Below are 21,301 nucleotides of genomic sequence, written 5' to 3'. Positions count from 1 at the left end.
TCAATTAAGGATAGAAGTGATAGTTCACTAATTATTTGCCGCTCTCTTCCTCTTGTATTGTGTGGTTCGCAGCTTATGGCTCGTTCACAACTACTTTAAATTGTAAATTTTTCGTTTACATTTATTCCGTTTTCTCTAGTTCTTCAGTCGTTCTCTCTCTTTGTCATATAGACAGATATATGACTATGAAACTAGACCCCAAACTACGGAAATAGTTTGTTGAAAAAAAAACTATTACGAACATTACATTAGAATAATATAGTCTTAAATCTATATCGGTTTGTTAATTGTTTTGCGTTACCTTTATAACCGCGATAATTTAAACAAACATCTTATCTGAGAAAGTTTTAAAATTTGGAACATTAATTTAGAAATTAGAAAAAAAATGTGTATGCCACCACGCGTAGATCATGCCACAGTATAAACACAATCACAGATGGACGGGACACCTATGGTGCAAAAATATAATTGTACCCTAAATTTGGAAGACAGAATAAATGAGAAAGAGATGGGAAGACGATATAAAACTGGTTACAGCAAGGTTTGGTCAAGAGTGGGGAGAGAAAGGATGGTTTGGAAGGGTTTGAAGGACGCCATTGTCAGGAACGACGATAGGGCTTAAGTTTGATTAATTATGTGGAAAAGAAATGATTTTTGTTGGTATTTATTTAAATAGGAAAGTGCAGTATTTTTATTCTACGTATTAACATTCACACTAAGCCTAAGAAAAGGTTTTTTGCTTAACCACGTTTAGGACAAATCGCTTTTAGATTTTTTGATACAACATTTATATGTATTTCTTTACTGACAAGTCGTAAGTGTACAAAGTGTTACCCATATGATTTAATGATTTTTGAATTTGAATTTAAATTTGAACAAAAGTTTATAACTAGCAAAGGTGACGTTGATGTGCTTTTGACAGATGTAAAATACGTTTGAATTCTGCGAAAATTGTTTTTTAATTTGTAAATAGTGTATCCTTTCGTGAGCGGTAAGTGTTAGTTAGTGATTTTAACCATTGCTTAAGTAGCTAACGGATACTTAAGCATTGGTTAGCTACAAAGCTTAAAAGTTTTTTTGACATTTTTAAACTAGTAGTTATCTAGTACGGCATTAAAATTGGAAGCTTGCAGCAGAATACATCTCTGAATAATATATATAATATTTATTTCCAAAATATTTTGAAAATATCAGTATATAATGTATTTTACTGAAAAATGGTGTGACTGTTTGTTTCTATGCTGTGGTTATGGTGAATGCGCCTCGAGGCCAGTTCGCCGAAGCATGGTGAAAGTGCCAACTCGAAACACTTTCACACGGCCTCATCGTATGTCGGCAAACATACCTAACATACATAACGCCCGGTTCCTATATCCAAATAACTGTCGTATAGTGCTGCAAATGTACTACTACTTAATTAGTTAACTGACGTTTTGACACGTTTCCGTAATGTAGTACCAATTAATGAATAAAATAAATTTCACCATTCACTTAACATTAAGTAATGTGTAAGTGTCTATAAGTTTCTTTAGCAGTGTTTTCCAGGGTGGTAGGCGTGAATGTCCGATGTGCGTAATATAACTTTTAAATTGAAGGGAAAGTTTCTTGCCAGTTCTTCTTGCCCGCTCTACGCCCTTGCGAACTGGTAGTAAAAGTATATTTAGAATTAATTTAACATCTTTTCTGACGTTCATAAGTGTAATTGTTTATCTATATGAATAAAGTTATTTTGACGTTGACTTTGAAAATATTGTGGTTTCTCGAAAATTTGTGGAAACAATACGCCTAAAATACAAATTCCCACTCTGTCAGGCACAGAAGACTGTTTATATCTGAAAGATACGAAAAGCGGAGGCCCACCGGAGGCGCGCCATTGTTTTATTAGCAATAACAGAAACCAAAAGGAGATATAATTCCATGCATGTTTTTAAAAAAAGGCGGGACATTTTTTCACGAAAATGTAGAGCTGCAAAGGTGTGGCTGTAGCATGAGCCAGCATTTACAGCTAGACTATGTTATACTCGGCAATATTTTTAGTACAGCGGGATATATTGCCAAATATTGTTTGTATGTCCGATGAATGCTTAGTGTAATGCAACGTCAACGTAAATGTGAAACAAAAGAAATTTAGTAATAGCAATAACTATACATAGTTATAATTTGACATTTATTTTTACCCTAAAAACTACTACTTATTATTAGATACGTTGTTAATCAGTATTTTAGTACAAAATTATTCCTAACTGGTATTGGGCGACTGTATCTGATATTCGTAAAATACTATAAACGTAAATAAAACGGTTCTATTTCGTATAGATAAACGTTAGATTATCTAGTGTTTTGAACAAAAATCACAAATATAATTATTTTTTATATGTAGTATTGTTTGGAACTCCGTGACAAGGGCGTGGAGTAAACACGCGTTTAATCTACGTTATACGCTATATGCGTTAAGAACAAAGGGTAAGAGAGCAACGAGACTTCGCAAACTATGCTTTCCGTATGACAAAATCCATAAAGTTTCTCGCATACTGAAGTCATAGCGTTATTAAATCACGATCCTAAAATGGAAAACTCCATTCTTAAATGCATAAAACATGCCGCATCGCGACTACATACAGCAGAATCCCTTCTGCTATTCGGGACTCGCTACTGCGACTGTGTATGTCCCGGAAAATCTCAAGGCACCATACATACGGGATGCGGAAACAGCGTAGCCTCATCCGCTTCTTGACACGAAGGTTATCTCCGCCTCTCCACGCCCGTTGTTAGTTGTGTGTGTTATCCGACAAAGCAAATATCCTTCTTAGACCTGCCGTTCGCATTAACTTCCCTAAGTATCCGGAGTTGAGAGTCTCACCTGTAACCACTAAATAAACGCTGTTCTTAAATTAACATTCATTAGAAGCATTTAGTGTATATTTCTTCTTTGACGTTCATAAGTGTACATTGTGTTACCTATATGAATAAATGATTTTGACTTTTTGACATTATAATAATTCCTAAAATACTACTTAAAGCCGCTTCATATCCTAAGGGTCTGTTTCACAATGTATGGATATAATACCAAATAGCTATGCAACACATAAATTATTTGGAAGATAAATTGTGCTTTTTGACACTTCATCGGACTCATAACTTATGATGGACTTTATGTGACGAATAGCGCTATATGACAGTCGTGAAACGCAACGCGTAATAGTGTTTATTCTACCAATAAGTAATAAATAGATAATTTGGAACTTATGTAGAACTTATCCGTACATTGTAAAACAGTCCCTTAGTCTCACACAAATGTCATAGTGAAGAATCCAAGAATATTATTAACTTGCGTTATCATCCGCTGAACAGGCCCTTCCTGGATGGTTCGGTAACGAATCTCGGTCGACAATAGATGCTTTCAGGATTGGTTACCATTGTGGTATAAATGCAGTCCTTAATCGTGCAAAATTTTGACTTATCCATAAATACGTTTTCCCTCTCCCTGTCTGCAAACTGTATAATACTCTTTGTATTGGCTTCAGCGTGCGACTCTATGACCCTGAGGTCGTAGGTTCGATCCTCGGCTGTGCACCAATTGACATTCTTTCAATGTGCAAATTTAACATTCGCTCGTACGGTGAGGTAAATGTGAGGAAACCTGCTTGCCTTAGACCCAAAAAGTCGACGGCGTGTGTCGGGCACTGGAGGCTGATCACCTTGCCTATTGGCAAATGATCATGAAACAGATACAGACATCTGAGGCACAGATCAAATGTTGTAGCGCCACTGATTTATTCTTAATTATGGTAAACAATGATAGAATATACATCATAGTTTGTAGTTACGCTGCAAAATAATAAAAAACTTCGATAAAACACACAATGCTATAATTTTGTTAATTTTTGTATAATATACTTTAACACATCGTAATTAATTATTGATTACGATTTCAATTAATAATAAAACATTACATCATAGTAATTGATTTTTAAAAAACAATTAAATACACTGTTTTAATTAACTAATATGTCTCACATTAACTTGGAATTTTACTTAAAAGGCAACTAGCGAGTATTCTAGTAGTAGTAGCTTATCTGTTCGTGGTTCTGAATTTGCAACAAATATGCCGTATAAAGGGTTTTTTAATCACATACAATATACATACTTTTCCGGATATTAACTTTCTCATGGAAAACCTTAAATGAATGAATGGATTATCGTTCGGATGTTATATTATCAAGCTGATTACATGGCTTGATGCGGAATCTCAATCGTTGTCCTAGGATGACTTGGAACTGACCTCAAAATAGAAAAAAAATAAACTAATAACACTTTATACATATCTTAATATGACCAGGCATAGAAATAAAAAGGATTATCTTATAATACTTCTTACCGCATTTTGGAGTCGGTTATATAATTTGTTAAAAAGGAATCAATGTAAAAACATATTGAATGGTGAAGTCCCGCCACGCAATACGTATCGTCCAAAAATTTTCCAAACTAATCTTTTATCCGATTTCTGTGCTCTGCATAGTGAATAATCGGAATGTGTCGGAATTTTATATTATTGAATGGACCAGGCCCACAGAGCCACTCAGGCGATTAAACATGTCTAAAAATAGGAAGCATTGTGCACAAATTCGTGTCTCCTAAACGCGATATTCAGATTTCCTTTGAATTTTGCAATACTGTGTGTATTATTGCTCGCCGTATGAGCCTCTCAAAGAGGTACAATACACGCCTGGCTTAATATGTAACATATACTGTATGTATCTAATACCTCAATGATTGTTCATAGTTACAAGTAACATGGTAACAGACTAATATTTCAAAGAATTATGACATACAGATACAAATATCATTTATAAAAACCAACTATTCAATTTTCACTGAATAATACGTTGAGTCAGAGCTTATTGCGAAGCCTCACAAAATACAATTTAATTTCATCAAGCAGCTTTTACAGAGTTTTAAAACCTTGCCCTTTATAATTGAATTGAAGTGTGATGGTATAATTTTAAATCGTCACACTTTTAAATGTCTTTTGGCTTTTCATTTGTGAAGCTTGTAATGAATCTAAGCTTAGACCTATCGTTTTTTGACATATTTTGTTTATAGTCTAGTTAGTGTAATATTCGATAATGATTTAACTATACAAGTTTTATTATTGCTTCGTAGATATATGCTTGGACTCTTCCAATATCTTATCTCTATAAGGTGAGGTAAATAAAATAAATAAAGGAATAAACCGTACACATTTGGAAACTCGGGAAAGGATTTTAGGAAATAAAGTTCCCAGGAATACCTACTTCATATCTACATTACCGGGCCCGGTGCACCCAAACTATTTATTAAATTTAAAGTTAAGTAGTACAAAATCCTACATTAGTGCTATATGTTACTCAAGAACTAAATATTATACCTTCTCATGAATCAGGTGTGACATTTAATTAGTTATAAACTTCATTTAAAAGTCTTCTATACACTCAAAGGCAATTTAGCCTCAGTTTATTTTATATCGAACTTTAAGTCATAATAAGTTTAAAAATCGATCTTATAAAGTTGATTGGTGTATAATCGTTCCATTACTTAAGAAAAAAAGAATTAAACACAGATTAAAAACGTTTTTTTGTGAGTGTGTGTGTGGTGGAAGAGCAGTTCCATCTGTGAGTGATAATAGTAATAGTGTGTCGGGTATAAAAAAAAAACCTCCTTATTTCGTTGAAAGTATTTGTAAGATGATCTTTCGGAAATGTGTTGTACACTGGAAGTCCTAGGTTAGATAATAATCATTTATAGACGTCAAGAGGTTTATTTAAATGATTATCTATTAAACTGAAAAGTTACTCCTTGATACGCTACTAATTAATTTTCTGAAATCAAATATATATTTTTCTTTTATCACAGATTTGTATTATTTATAATGAATTAATATTATGCCTCTCGCCAGTAATTGTACAAGTGTTGCAACTAACACGCAATAACTAATACTTCATGAAAGGGCCTGGGACTAGTGCCGGACAGGCTACTTCTAATTAAGTGGTTTTTGCCATAGTCATTTTGTATGCTATTTTAAAAGAGTATAGAGAGTTTTTTACGCTGGCTATTTCTCTCGGCCTACACCCTCTTCCTTCTTTGACGATGAGTTGGGATGTTTATCGATTTAAATTTAATGACGTGGAATAAGTGATACCTGTATCTTATGTTCCATAATAAACATTTTTTTTAATCAAAATTTCGGCCTTGCGATCCGAGCTTTATGATTTGATTGCATCCCTTGTAAAGCTCTTGAAGTTCCCGCAATGTCTAACTAACGACAAAGCTCATCCAAAAGTTTTTCTAACAATATGAACTGGCGTTGAAGCCCCGCTAACATAGCAAACGAAACAACGTGTTGACCCTTACTTAAGGCCATCGTAAAAATTAAATAAAGTAATGTTTGTCATGTATTTTACGTATTGGCAGTAGGTCTCTCACGATATTTCGACATTTTTGATTGATTTAAATTATTTTTAAGCTAGATTTTATCGCGGCGACCGAATCAAGAAATTCCGTAATGAAAATAAAAACCTGATGACGTAATATAGGTTCGGCCAATGCGCATTAGAGCGGGACAGAACGCATACTGCGTCTCACATTGGTCTGGCGTGATCGGTGACGTAGCGTAGGTGCGTTAGAGTGAGACGGAACGCATACTGCGTATTCACATCTCTCTGACTAGACCAGTGACGTAAGCGCGGCCGGCGCAGCCGGTACAAGTTAGAATGAGACAGACTATATAGGCGTGTCTAAGTCTAAGTCTGGTGGTAGATTGAATTAATAACGAAGAAAAAAAAAATGCATAAATAATTATAAAAATGCTATAATAGCTATACCGCGGCAGTCTTCGAGTGCCACACGTTTATTTTAAAATATCATTTTAGTATTAAGTGTTTTATGAAATTTAGTAATGCGATAAGTAAGATAACTGCAAGGCGGCTCGGTTTCTATAAAAATTTCGTATTTATGAATATTTTAATAAATGAAAACCCATAGTAATACAGTATTTGTCGAATGCGACTATTGACAGGTCGGGAATGACCGTGACTATGTTGTATTCGTCTATATTCATACATCAATTCAATTTCCTCCCTCCCACCCTCCGCATCCACTTTAATGCACTGCGTAATGGCGTAATTGTATTAAGAGAAAACTATGTAAAAGATAAAACAAGATATTTTATTACCGCGTTCTTTTTTTTTTAAATTTATGATTTTGTAAAATAAAAAAAAGGTAGCGTAAATGTTTTAGGCATCGTATTTTTTTGTAGATTTCTTCTATAAAATTATTTTACATCAGTTTGTTCAATAATTAACAGTTTCCGCAGCGTATAGTGATTTTAATTAGTAGTTTTTTCTCACCTTTCACCTCAAGATTTCATACAGACGCCAAACATCTTTGACTAACTAATGTTTTTTTATATAATAGGAGGCAAACGAACAGGAGGCTCATCTGATGGTTAGTAATACCGCCGCCCATGGACACTCACAATGCCAGAACTCCAAGTGCGTTGCCGGTCTTGTAAGACATGGTTCGGAAATACTTCAGTGGCCAGCTGGTTCCACATAGTGGTGCGCGGCAAAAACAGCCTTAAGAAACGCTCAGTTGAGAAACGACGGACGTCGAGGTGATACGGATGGTATTTTGTATTCTGCCTTGACGTCCGGATTCTAACAATGAAATAATTATTCAAATCGAACCTATATTTTGGCGCACACAATGAAAGTAAACATACATTTCCTATTCATACATAATAAATATTAAATTTATGTATAATTTAGATGTGTATTTCCAATATGGGATGCGACTTTTCACAAAATCGTGGGAAATACTTTTAGAAATTCTAAGGGTAAAAATTCTATAAAAGACTCGTATGTCGGAAATGTATTGGACTTGACATACGTCATATTTATCACTAAGTCTCGCCTATGAGTCTACCGGTGAAATGGATTTTAGACTTCTATTAAATTGAAGAGTTTCGACGTAAAATTTTACTTCCTTTGATTTGAATTTAATAAAAAAACAAAGAATTGTGAAACAAAACCGATTATGAATCAATTCCGTTAAGTCAACTAAACTTATTACTAAATATATTCAGATATTTTATTCCCAAAAGCATACAGTTTTGACTAATATAGAGTGTTTACAACATTCTTAATCGACTAAGTAATAATAACAATTAAAAATGTATTCATTGAATATTAAGATAATCTTCGCGTTTCATAAATGTGAATAAATTAGAGGACGTTCGATCAATGACTTTGTAACATTATCAACTATTAAAATTTTCCAACTATTAAGATTATAATGACTTTTGTTTTTGTACAACTAACGACTAGACGATAAAGTTTTAATTCGTCCTCATATTACTTTGGCCCACCTCGTGATTTACAAATTGCTGAACCTACGGCCATACAAACCTGAAGTTTTGTATGAGGTACTTCAGCGTGGGCTTCATTCCAGTCATACCAAAGTGCTGTTTTAGTGATTGTTTTTCTCTCTAACCAAAATATTCGTTTCTTTATACCTTATGCAAGATGAAAGGCTTGACTGACGGTGATACATTAATTGACGGAAGGAATATGTCAAGACTTATAGTGAAAACGTATAATGGCGCTTCTAAACGGGCCATGTTTTGCTGCAATTGATGGCTGCACTGTTAACAACTAATTGTACGGCCATTACAAAAATATTTTAATGCAGCTGATGGCCGAACAATCTATGGCTGGGCAATGTGTTGCAATATGTCTGCAATAGTATGGCCCATGATGCAGACTCCTAAACGGGCTACACAAACCGGCATCAATGGCTGATGAAATCACACAAAGCAGTCATTTCTACGTAGTAACCTAACGTCAAAATGCAGCTGATCGCAAAACACAGAATATAGCAACAGGCACACTTCACTCATAGCAAACGTCATGTCGCGTAGAAAAGGATACACTGTGCCATAACAAAGAAAGTGACTGAAACAACAATAGAACTGGCTGTGCAATATTGCAGTTGAATTCGATAGCCTAGCGATCGTCCGGCAACCCATCGGGGCAACATCGGCCATATGTGGCTATGCAAAACAAGTTTGGCTATATGGCCGGGACATTACTGCAATATTGCATAGTGTGGCTGCTATTGTTTGCAATGTTGCCGGGCCACAGTGTTGCGGCCATCAATTGCATCAAAACATGGCCCGTTTAGAAGCGCCATTAATCAAATATAATGTTTTGTCCATATCATTCTTCAGCAGCGATAGCATCTTTTAGACGCATATTTATATGAATAATAATTGTCATAACCTTACCTATTTTCTAATTAAAAAACTTTTGTTTAATCCAGCTTTCATTTGTTTTCGATAACAAGACTTCGATATCTCTATTTCACAAATGAAGCCTATTTGAGGCTAATATTACGAAGTTCTGAATTGATATCGTAATTAATCTGTAATTATGGCCTCAGTATCGGGTTACGTAATATCCGATGCAGCGCAGCGTCCTTGCACAAAATTATAGACAGGTTAATGATAGGAAAATCATTAAAATAATAGCTTCTTCAGGTTAACTAAAGGCTGTAATATTCCTCATAAAGTGACTTAACGCCCACTTTCTATAAAAGATCTAATATAAATTTAAATTGCTGCATTTGTTGCGGAATTTGTAAAGCTTTAAAGCTTTAAATCTTTTCAATATAAAATGAATTATTACAATGGAATTCTCGGGAATTCTTAAAGGCTAGCGAGACGACACCTATGTCGTGGAAAACTAGTCTCTTCCACTTGACTGCACATGAAATAATAAGTGTAGACACTACATGATACAATTATTATTGTATAAAATGTATCAGCTCAGTTGCTTAATAATTGTATTATTTTAATTGAGCCTCAATACTTTACGTTACGGCTGTAATTATTAAATATTTTTTTATTACAATTAAATCAGGATTTATTTCGATATGTATAACCAATGGTTTTAAATTTTAATTTAGGTACTCAACATTTCTGAAATTATGACCGTCATAATACCATTTATTTTAAAATATTAAACTTTGGTAATATTTTTTGTGTACGACTGTTTTTTATTAAACTACATAATTAGGATAAACACAAATTTATAAGAAATACATTATACCAGTCAGTCGGGCAAAATAAAAACGCGCTTAAATTCAAGACATTGTTTCTTTTAATACTAAATAACAAGAGTGGTAGTTATTGTCCTAAGATCTATTATTAAAAGGCTGCCAACGCACTTGCGGGCATTCTGGCTCTTTGTTCATGGGTTGTATCACTTAATTCATAATTGTCTTAAAATGTATACTTTCTAATTTTAACTAAAGAAAAGGCTCTCATCTGCGATTTTCATTATAAAATTAATGAAACCGGAACATATTTCTTTAATGGCACTGTTTAGATAAATTATTATCATTAACGCAGTTATATTGTAAAACGGAAATATACTTTAAAATTCTGATATTATAAGGAAAAGTTAGGTATTTCAAAATGGTGTCTGTGCCTTTGTGTAGGATCGACGCCGAAGGTTAAATTTTAACAGGTTATCGTGCGCTTTCTGTATACAAAAGATTTTCCCAATTTCCATTTCGGCTTTTGAATGTATGCAAGATGATTTTTTTATAGTTACAAAAATAGACTAATTTTTTTTAGGTTATTTTGCGGCGTCAATTAAGTACGACAGACACGAGTGGAAACGGATGGAGGAGGCCTATGTCCAACGGTGGACAAACCAAAACCTCACAAACAAATGATTATTCCTAAATGTTAAAGTGTATAAAAGTTTTAAAAGTGTTAAAAGTTAATTTTTCAATTCAAAATCAATGAAAGTTCTAATCTATTATAGTTAAGTTTTGGAAATAAAGGCTATTATTATTATTATTATTAAGTAACTTGACTACAAAATCGAAACCTACCACGTACCAAGCCTTTCTCATTTCCGAGTTCAAAAACACAAAGGACAAGTTTACAATTAGAAATAAGCGACTCAAAGCGCGTGGAGCGCTCCCTTTCCTCCACCTTGTTCAATTTTTATTTGTCAAACGATTCTCATATTCGAAAATCTATTTTAGTCTGAGACGTCTCATAAAAGATGTCAAACTTTGTTCTAAATCAATACAATATAAACCTACGTTTATAGATAAAACAGTTTTGGATTTAGACTTAATGTGGGCGTACATTATAGTGGCGATACTCGAATAACGTGTAAATCGTAACGTATTCCAGCGATATTGAACATTATTTCTGTGACAGGTATTGATTCTTTGAGACGTCCTTTGATCGAGTTATCAAAGAAACGATTGTCTAGCTAGATAACAATTATATGCCGTGCCTATGCACTTAGCATATATGGCATATGCAAGTGTTTAGGATTTTATTAAATATACAATAATAATTAATAATAAAGCCTCATTCATCCACTTGTACAAAAGATACACACAATTAAAATTTTATACAGAAATAATTATATATATTTTCTTTCCAAGGAACTCTTATAGACTATAAGCTCTTTCAAGTGGTTCCATCTCTCTCTATATTGAGCATTTTTCTCGCAATCTCCTCCACTAACTTCTTGAAGCTTCTCATCCCCCGTGCAAGAGGGTGACCTCTCTTTCTTTTCCTTGTGGACCTTTCCACCTCGTTACCCACTTTGTCCGTCTGCCATTATGCATATATATATGCATTATAAATATATAATTGTTAGACAATCGTATCTTAGACTTTATTGTAGACATTGATGTCTTCTATAAAACTAAAGTAGGTTTGTACTACTGTCATTTTTTGATTTCACACAGTTGAAAATTTACCTACAACAAAGGTTACATTTGTAGAGGTTTTCATAGGGATCCCAAACTTTTTTGAAAATATTATATATAGTTCATCGGGGATAATGTAGGCGATAGAATTTTTCTAATCAATCTAATTGCTTTGGAGTTTATGAAAACAAGCAATGAAATAGATTCCCATTTTATTCTCTTGAGTGCAGATGGATTTTAAGGGTTGGTAATAATCGATATTTTAGGGTTAACCTAGAACCGGTTCGAAGCGGAATAAATATGAGTAAATTTGCCCTCTCCTACCTCCTATGTAGTGTATACTGCACGTGGAGGTTTCAAGCGTAACAATTACGCCGTTTAGGCCCCGGTATAATGCGAGCGCGACCCCGGAGCCTCTTTTTTTAATAAAACGGGGGGCAAACGGGCAAGAACCTCACCTGATGTTAAGTGATACCGCCGCCCATGGGCACTCAATACAAGACGGCTACAAGTTTAAACTTTAAAAATCAGCATTTTCTTTTATATACAACTAGGTTCTTCCTCAGATAGTCATACAAATCCTAATTCTTAATCAGTTTCTACGGCTTATATTGGCTGCACTAAATACATAAAAGGAGCTCTACTCGTTGTCAGAAATATTATCGCTTTGACTATGGCATTTCACTTTAGAAAATAGATTATTAATTATAATTGAAGTTAAATTTACATAGACAAGTGAGTACACTTTATTATTACGAGTACCTACCAATATTAGACAAAAGGCAATCCATACAATGCATTTAGACGAAAGTCAAATAGCGCAGCGGAAATTCAAACCATTATTAGTTTACCAAAGCCAACAGATCCGTTCGATATGTAATAATAATCTCCCTATTCAATAATACCTGATATGCCGTTTCACCGAAGTGTCTAATTTGGGTGACCTCTAAACAGTATACAGACATTTAGTGGTACAAAGTTATCAAATCTGACTCTTTTGTTTATCCGAGGTGAAAATGCATTTCCCCCCTTGCCCCTAGCCCCTGGAAGTTGCAGGGGACTCGACCCACTTCAGTCTCTGCTTATCAGAGACTGGGTGAGCAATACCCACTAAAACCGACAACTCCAAAGCCGCATTACAGGGTCACTCTGCATCTTCTAACGCATTTACTATTTAGAGAGTTCAGAGGAGTTGTTCGGATTAATACTTGTAGCTGAGCTTCATCATTGGACGCCTATGCAGAATACGAAATTCCACCCTTATCACCTCGACGTCCGCCGTTCCACGACTGAGGGCCACTCACTTAACATGAGGTGTTATATAAAATAATTGTTTTGTTTTTCATTAACAGTTTGGCTTAGAACATGCTTAGTTTTGTGTGCGTATACATAAACCATTGCACGTAAAGTGATCGGCGGAGGCGGGCTATTTGCTCCCTTCCATAAAAAAAAAATGAAATTTGAGGGTATCAGGTAGCATTGTAGCACCACTGACTTATCATTATTTAGTTAATATCTTATCGAAATAAGGAAGTAAATTATTTAAAAACGCCAAAAGAGGCTTCAATTCACACATTCCTTTTGAAATTTTAATAAATTTTAAGTAATATAAAATTCATCACGTAAATTTTAAAATTTTAATATTAAATTTATAACAGTGAGCTTCAAGGCTCATAATTCTGTGCTCATTACAGATTACATTGGCGACGTAACAAAAGATATTACTTTAAAAGCTAATAAGTGCATGAAATAATAATCTCAGTATAATAAAACAATTCCCTGAAAACCCGTTAACCTAGTACCCTTGAGGGGGAGCTTTTTGACACGTGAGTGGCACATTATTGAATGGGTTTCGCATAATACCCGAATTATGATCGAGTCGTCGACAGCCTGAAAGGTCTACACCGCATCGCGGCCAGCCGCTAGTGCGTTGTAGGCCTAAGCCCTGCGTGTGAACTGCACTTTGCGTTTTTAATTTTTGAGTTGCTTTTTTGTAAGTACACGAATTACTTTTTTATAATTATCGACCTAGCTACAAATAGTGACTGGCTTTTTTAACGTTTATTAACATTACGTAAACGATGTTGATACAAATATTTTTCCAATAATTATTTCTTATACCTTCTTGTTTTCTAAAGAACTATATTCATAAATAGATTTTATTCGTATAAATACTGTGTCTAGGTCACAGTGTTAATTCGGTCGCAGTCTTCTTCAGTGGAACGTTCCATGTAGTTTCAATATAATCCAATTTGGTTCATTGATTACAGCGTTTCAAAAACACTGTCTACTATTATTCTTATAAGTTTCAAAGATCGCAAATCAAAACTACCCTAAACTAAATTTTTTAGTTAAAGTTAGTTTTAGTTTCAGTTACACAAGTTTGAACGTATCTCAAATTAATGATTTTTCAGCTTCCTGGAGCCAATATAAAAAGCTACATTCTGCTAGCCGACTGAGAATTCATAAAGTTATCACGAAAATATACATTATCATTATTAGGAAATAAATTCAATTTCAAATATGTAAGTCGGAGATGTCGACGGCCAAGGTCTGCTATTTTGAGGTCAACTTGACTTTAGGGAACGCAACATATTGTAGTCATTATGAAAACCTGTCAAAATTAGCCGTCTAATTGTAAAATAAAAACCTTAAACTTACCAGAATATATCCGCCCATGGACACCTACGTTTCGTAGGTGCTTTGTTATTCGTTTAAGGAGTGTGGGAGTTACTTTGAAGCATTCTACGATTATCCTATTTTTACAACTCAAATAAATCCGCGCTTTAAAACACGTTTAAAAAAATTGAGTCGCAATTATGATTCAACTCCCGGTTTTTATACACATATACTAATGATCGTATAATAAATAGTATGATGTATATGTTAATTTAATTATAGTTTTGAGTTCGACTGTCAGATAGCTGAATTAATCAGAATGAAAATATTGATATTAAAAACAGTATTCTTACTTGCCGTATGTTTGTGTATTACGCTCTAAATGAGGTTTAACCACGGTCCTTATTGTAATTAATTATAACGTGTCACGTGTAAAATATGAGCAAAAGGAATGCAATAAAGATTTGAGTTTCAGTAAGTTTCTATTTAGTTTAATATATTAAACTAATAACTGTTTAATTTTTTTCTTGCTAATTTGAAATTTTTATGTTTTAATATAATTGTGTATGTATTTGTGAAGTCATATTTTCTTGAATATTATAAGCTTAAATGTTGTTTTAGGATTTATAAGTAAATAAATAAAAGGTATCCGCTTCTGACATATTTGTATGCCATTTTTTAGCATTTCTAAAGTTCTTATGCCAATACGTAACATACATATTGTTTAATATTAAATTCTTCTAATAAACACTTAAAAAACTTAAATGATAGGTTTTAGGAAGAAATCAATTGTTAACGAAATACAGTAAGTAAATTTTAATTTACTGAATATTAAGTAATTATAATGAAAATAATATATTATACTACCTAACCCGACAAAAGTTGTTTTGCCATGTACTTATATTATTTCCAGGAAACATTATTTTAGTTCAATAAAAATAACTATCATAAAAAATAGGGGTTGATCGTAGAGGGGTGAAAATTAAAAAATTGTTGTTTAATAAAAATATTTTTTTTTGAGGTGGACACTCCTTATCACTTAGGGGTTTGAAAGTTATATATTAGCCGATTCTCAGACTTACTGAATATGCATAAAAAATTCAGAAGAATCCGTCGAGCCGTTTCGGAGGAGTATGGGAACGAACATTGTGACACGAGAATTTTATATATATAAGATAGAGATTACAAATAATTATAATTAATTTTTTTTTAATTAATTGATTATTTTGATTTAGTGAGATCTTTGCGTTACATGATTGCTGTACAGAGATTTTATATTAGGTTTCAATATTAGCTTCAGTCTCAAGTCTCCACGTTGTGTTATATCCATCCGATTTCAATTGCCGCCCCCCCCCCCCCCAACCAAATTGCCCTCCTATGGGGCGTGGGGCTCACGTTGGGAAGCACTGATATGGGAAAAACTAATAAATAAATAAAATATTATTGGAAACCTATGCCACCATGCCTCCTGCTGATAGAGGACAAGACTTTGTTTTTAATTTATGTTATTATTATTTATTACTTAAGATGTCATGTGTAATATGGTGTAATGGTTGCAGCTCCTTACAAACGTTGTGTAAAAAACTCTTCCGTTCAACGCCCTTGATTTGAGAACTGGCACTAAATGTAAAGTTAGAAGCATTTCGTATATATTTCTTTTTTTGACGTTCATCAATACACTATTGTGTTACCTATTTGATTCAATGATTTTTTACTTTTACTTTATATATTCTGTGACATGAGCTAGTAGATCCGAGTTTCTCGTATTGGCCAATGCCACGTCAATTTGCTTATCACTGAATTAAAACATTTAATGGACTATCGGCAATTATTGACTTTTTTAAATTAAAATAAATTTATATTCTATGTTACTCGGAGATTATGTATGATCATAATGGTGAATATTCGTGGTTTTTTAGTATACCGCAACGCAATTTATCGGGTTCGAGTCCTGGGCTTTAGGTTAAGTTAGCCGAGGTGGCCGAGTGGTTAAACTATGGAGGCACTGATACATGTATATATAAATACAGTCTCAACTCCTTATAACGACTCCCTCTATAACGTATAAAAATCGTCTGGGTACGTCCTGGCCGAGGGTGGAAATTGCAAGTACCAATGCAACATATATTTTCCTCGGGTTTACTGGCTTGGTGACGTAACAGACCGTTAAAGAAGTTACCGTTGAAAGATTTTTTTTTTAATTCATTCAGTTATTTTAGAGTTTATTCATTAGGTTACAAACACACAGTTTTAGCCTTTTCATACTAATAAATAAAAATCCACTTAAACGTAATAACAATAAAAACTCGATTGAATATTTCAAAATTATTTAAATAATGCAAGGCCGAAGTTCTTAATTAAATTAGCATGAGTTATTTAAAAATTCCGCGTAGATATATCAAAAGACAAAAAATCTTAAAATTTTGAAATATTTTTGCCAAGGATTGCGTATTCAAGTGATATATTCGTGGTGGATTTTTATATTGGAAGTAGATGTCCTTTTTATAAAAATAAAGGAATGTTTACTGTCTATGAAATTTGGAATTTAACATGATGAAAACTTGCATACTTGTATTGAAATACTCCACCCACTATACCTTGTAGCAGTTTAAATAAAGAACAAATCCCAAACGATTTGATTTCCTCATTTTATAGCTATCTGTGTGTGTGACGTCGTGTAATCCCGTAGACCACTTACGTACTTATTCCGCTAGCAGAGACATACTAAGGCTCTGGCCGTAACCAATAGACCATACCTATTGTATTATATGCAGTGTACCAACTCAAAATTTAATAAAATCCTTGAGCGACGTTTTGTCCCGGCAAACAGAAACGCGTCCTTTGTCTGACTATTATTAACATTCAAAAGCGGAGTGGATGTATAGAAATAAATAATACGGTATTAAAAGAACTAGATTTTTTCAACAGCTGTTCTCTGCGACTGGTGTTACATATTGTTAATGCCTTATTTTAAAGTATCAATGTGTACGATTAAATCATAAAATTAAGTTTCATTAAAATTTTCCAACATTGATAAACAGTATTTCCTTTGTTACGAAATTGCGAGCTGCAAAATACGCTCCGAGCGAAAGCCTTCCCTAGAAGATGACCTCCAATTATTTATTAAGCTTACGAAACAGCCCATGAACACCCATTTCCATGGCTTCGTAGGCGGCCTTCGAGAGAAGGACCCTCAAAGACCTCTGATCCGACTTTCATGGCTGTCTCGTACGCTTTTTTGCTTCGCTGTATAAGGAAAAACTGGGTACTTATGCTCTTTCGAAAATAAACACCAGCTAATGTTGCGTAAGTGTTTAGGAGCAGTGTTGACCTAGTGGCTTCAGCGTGCGACTCTCATCCCTGACGCCGTAGGTTTGATCCCCGGTTGTGAACCTATGGACTTTTTTCTATGTGCGTATGTAACACTCGAACGGTGAAGGAAAACCGCCTTAGACCCAAAAAGTCATCGACATGTGTCAGGCACAAGAGGCCGATCTCTTACTTACCTATTAGATTGACAAATGATCGTGAAACATATAAAGAAATCTGAGGGTAGACCTATAAACTTGTAGTGCCACTGAATTATTTATTTTTTATTAATATTGGATAAAGGAGCGTTTAAGTTATTGTTTATAAAGGACCCCCCCCCCCAAATTCGTTACGTAATACTTGAACGCTCCCTAAACAAAAACTTAAACGCTTATGAGAGTTCCAATATTGAATAAATTAAGTTCTGTGTCCATTAATAAAATTCATGCTTTAGATTTTACTTTTGTATTAATACAGCCCTTATTATATTTCCAAATTAGTTTTACACCATCATCGCCATATAGTGATTGAGCTATATCTATCAGCTCAGCATCTCCAAGGAACAGCTAAACTATATTTCCATACTTGTCCATGTGGAATAAATGTCTCTGTCTGATATAAACTTAAAGTATTTCAAAACAATATTTAAAGCCGCTATAGAACAAACATAAAAAGTATATGGGACGCACGTGTAAGTTTCTTTGAAAACGGAGCAAGAAGCTTATTGAAATGTAAGCAAGCATTCATTCAGATTATGCCCTCTTCGATGCGCTTTGAACGTTGACACGTGCAACAAGTAGTTTACTAAGAACGATATATTTTTTGTTTATTAAACAATTCTTTACAAACAACATTTATTATTTAAATATGATACGTACTGTACAAAAAAATAGATTGTTTAACAAGATTAAAAGCAAAACTACATTTAAGAATTAATTTTAAACGATTGAAATTGTAATGCGTACAATTAAAAGGAAGGTAAAAAATGACCATTTTGATTTAAAAAAGGTACCAGGGCTGCCTAGGGATGAAAATAAAGCAAAAGAAGATGAGCAAAGGTGAGGTGTTGGCACCATAGCATAAGATGCTAAGATAGTCGGGGTCGAATACAAAAGTTTATTAGTATATAATAATAATATAATATAATAATAATAGTAAGAATCGCCTAACCGTATATAACCTAACCTAAGTAAATAAAGGGTTAATTTATATGGATTATATTGTGATTTCAAACAATTCACAATGTAGCATACATTATGAGGAGCATACAATATTTAATTACAAAATATTAAAATGTAATAAAATTCCTGCATATAACGACCATTCATTTTGTTACATAATATATTATTATTTATTTAGCCCTTGTCTTATTTATATGGAAGCAAAGCAGCTAACCTGGTCTATTAGATGCTTTCTTAGTGTCGAACATAATACATTAGAAAACTGTACATTCAAGAGAAAAATTTGCTTTTCTTTTCTGTCAAACGGTCCGAGGTTCTACATATAGAAGTATACTTACTCTTAAAAGGTATCAAAGTCTAGGAATTAAATGTCTTTAAAGATGTCGTAATTATCTTAAAACTTTTAGAAAAAGCTTTTTGCATCTAGATTAATCTTAGCTCTTAGCAACTTCATTTTGTTCATTGAAATCAGATGTCAGAAAAGAAACTTATTAGCGTTTAAAGACATAACTTTCAATGAAATGCTGGACTGAAAAATTTCATGAGTCATATTCCAAAAATATATATTCTACATATTGTGTTACTTTGGCAACTTTTTGTAGCAGTGTTGGCCTAGTGGCTTCAGCGTGCGTCATCTATGAGGTCGTAGGTTCCATCCCCGGCTGTGCACCAATGGATTTTCTTTCTATGTGCACATTTAATATTCGCTCGAATGGTGAAGGTAAACATCGTGAGAAAACCGGCTTGCCTTAGACCCAATGAGCCCCCGGTGCGTATCAAGTACAGGAGACTATTCTTCTTGCCTATTAGATTTACAAATGATCATGAAACAGATACAGAAATCTGAGACCCAGACCTAAAAAGGTTGTAGTGCCACTGATTTATTTATTTTAATTTTATTTTTTATTACTTTCGCAACAGTTATGACCATGAAAGTTTTAAATTCACTCGGTTTCTTCCTTACAACATATAAGCTTTGGCAAGAGTAGCTTTAGCCGCATATTTAAAAAAAAAATGTCTCAGTACGTTCTGTAATTGAGGCAGAAATTTTCTTTTAGCTTTATATATTATATTTATATATATACCAAATAGAATAGGGCATAATGAATAGGGCATGATAGACCATCTTAAGGACAAAGAAGGTGGTACATGAGAGAGAGTGGCACAGTGCAGTCAGGAAAGTGCAATCAGCCAAAAAAGGGCACACAGAGGATAAAAATATTGAGATGATATACAAATAAATGTTTAAGTGTAGAAGTATGAATAAAAAGCTATTATTATTATAATTATATCATCAATTTCCGGAAACAATACATGTAATCAACGTATTTGCGGGCCTGACGGTGTGTCTATGAACGGCGGTAACAATTAACATGAGGTGGGCCTGCTGTGAGCCCATTTCCCCACGTTGTGTACATACATATTGATCAAGAATCAATTTGTGTATTATTTGCGTGTGCGTCATGCACACGCAAATAATAGTTGTATAATGATCCCCCCTCGTGTTATTTAAATCTTTAATTGGGAAAGTGGTCGGTGCACCGTCGGCAATAATGCAAAGGTGTAAATAATTTTCATGATATTCTAACTGGCGTTTGTATTCTGTTTAGTTTCGATTCCTACATCAGTCTTTGAACACCACAGATTTGTGTGTAACAATTATTTAACCATCTCCGACGAGGAGGTTCTATTACAATGCGTCAGCTGTTTCGAGTTTCTCCTCCGGTTAGATGTGCTTTGATGTGCTATATATATGAATCCGTTATGATAAATATCTACTATGATTGTATTGGAACATTAATAACAATTTTGATCGTGAACTAATTTTTCTTTTCAATCTTAGTTTTAGAAAAGTATTTAATTTAAGGTCTTAAAACCTGAGGTCTTGTGTTCGAACTGCGTGAACGAATAGAATTTTCATTTATACGTTTTCGGCGCGACTAAAACGTCATCAGGTTACCTAATACGTAAATCAAAGAAAAACCCTACCCCAAATACCCGTAACAACTGAAACATGAACTGTCCCCTAAATATATAAACAAAATTTAAAAATAGTCTTTATTAGTATTACATAATCAGGATTACATTAAGTCCATGTCATTATGTTTAACATTAGTACATAATCTCCGACGGAGTGATGGCGTCTTCCCAATTCTTCCACTTGTCTCTCATCATCACCATTTTAAAATCATTCCCCGCTATCCCTTTTATTCCATCTTCCCAGGTTTCGGGTGTCCTCCCTTTTTCTTTCTCTCCTCCACCATTTCCTAAATAAATCGATAACTTATATAAAAAACTATCATTTAACTATGACTCCTAGCTGAAGAATGACATGTATATATGTGCATGTATATGAAAGCGTTGCAGAGTAATAGATATATTTTGCAATTCAATTATCAGTCTGCCCATCAACT

The 21,301-nt window shown here is 33.8% G+C and overlaps 1 protein-coding gene across 2 annotated transcripts in view; it reads left to right on the top strand.

Annotated features, from left to right (window-relative positions):
* LOC125062216 (tetratricopeptide repeat protein 39B) overlaps positions 1 to 21,301 on the top strand; it is a 70,224-nt gene that overhangs the window by 11,477 nt on the left and 37,446 nt on the right. The gene's annotated exons all lie outside the window — the stretch shown is intronic.

Source organism: Pieris napi, chromosome Z (assembly GCF_905475465.1).
Source record: "Pieris napi chromosome Z, ilPieNapi1.2, whole genome shotgun sequence".
NCBI classification, from domain to species: Eukaryota; Metazoa; Arthropoda; class Insecta; order Lepidoptera; family Pieridae; genus Pieris; species Pieris napi.
The sequence above is the reverse complement of the archived record's forward strand: the minus strand, read 5'-3'. Positions and strand labels throughout refer to the sequence as shown.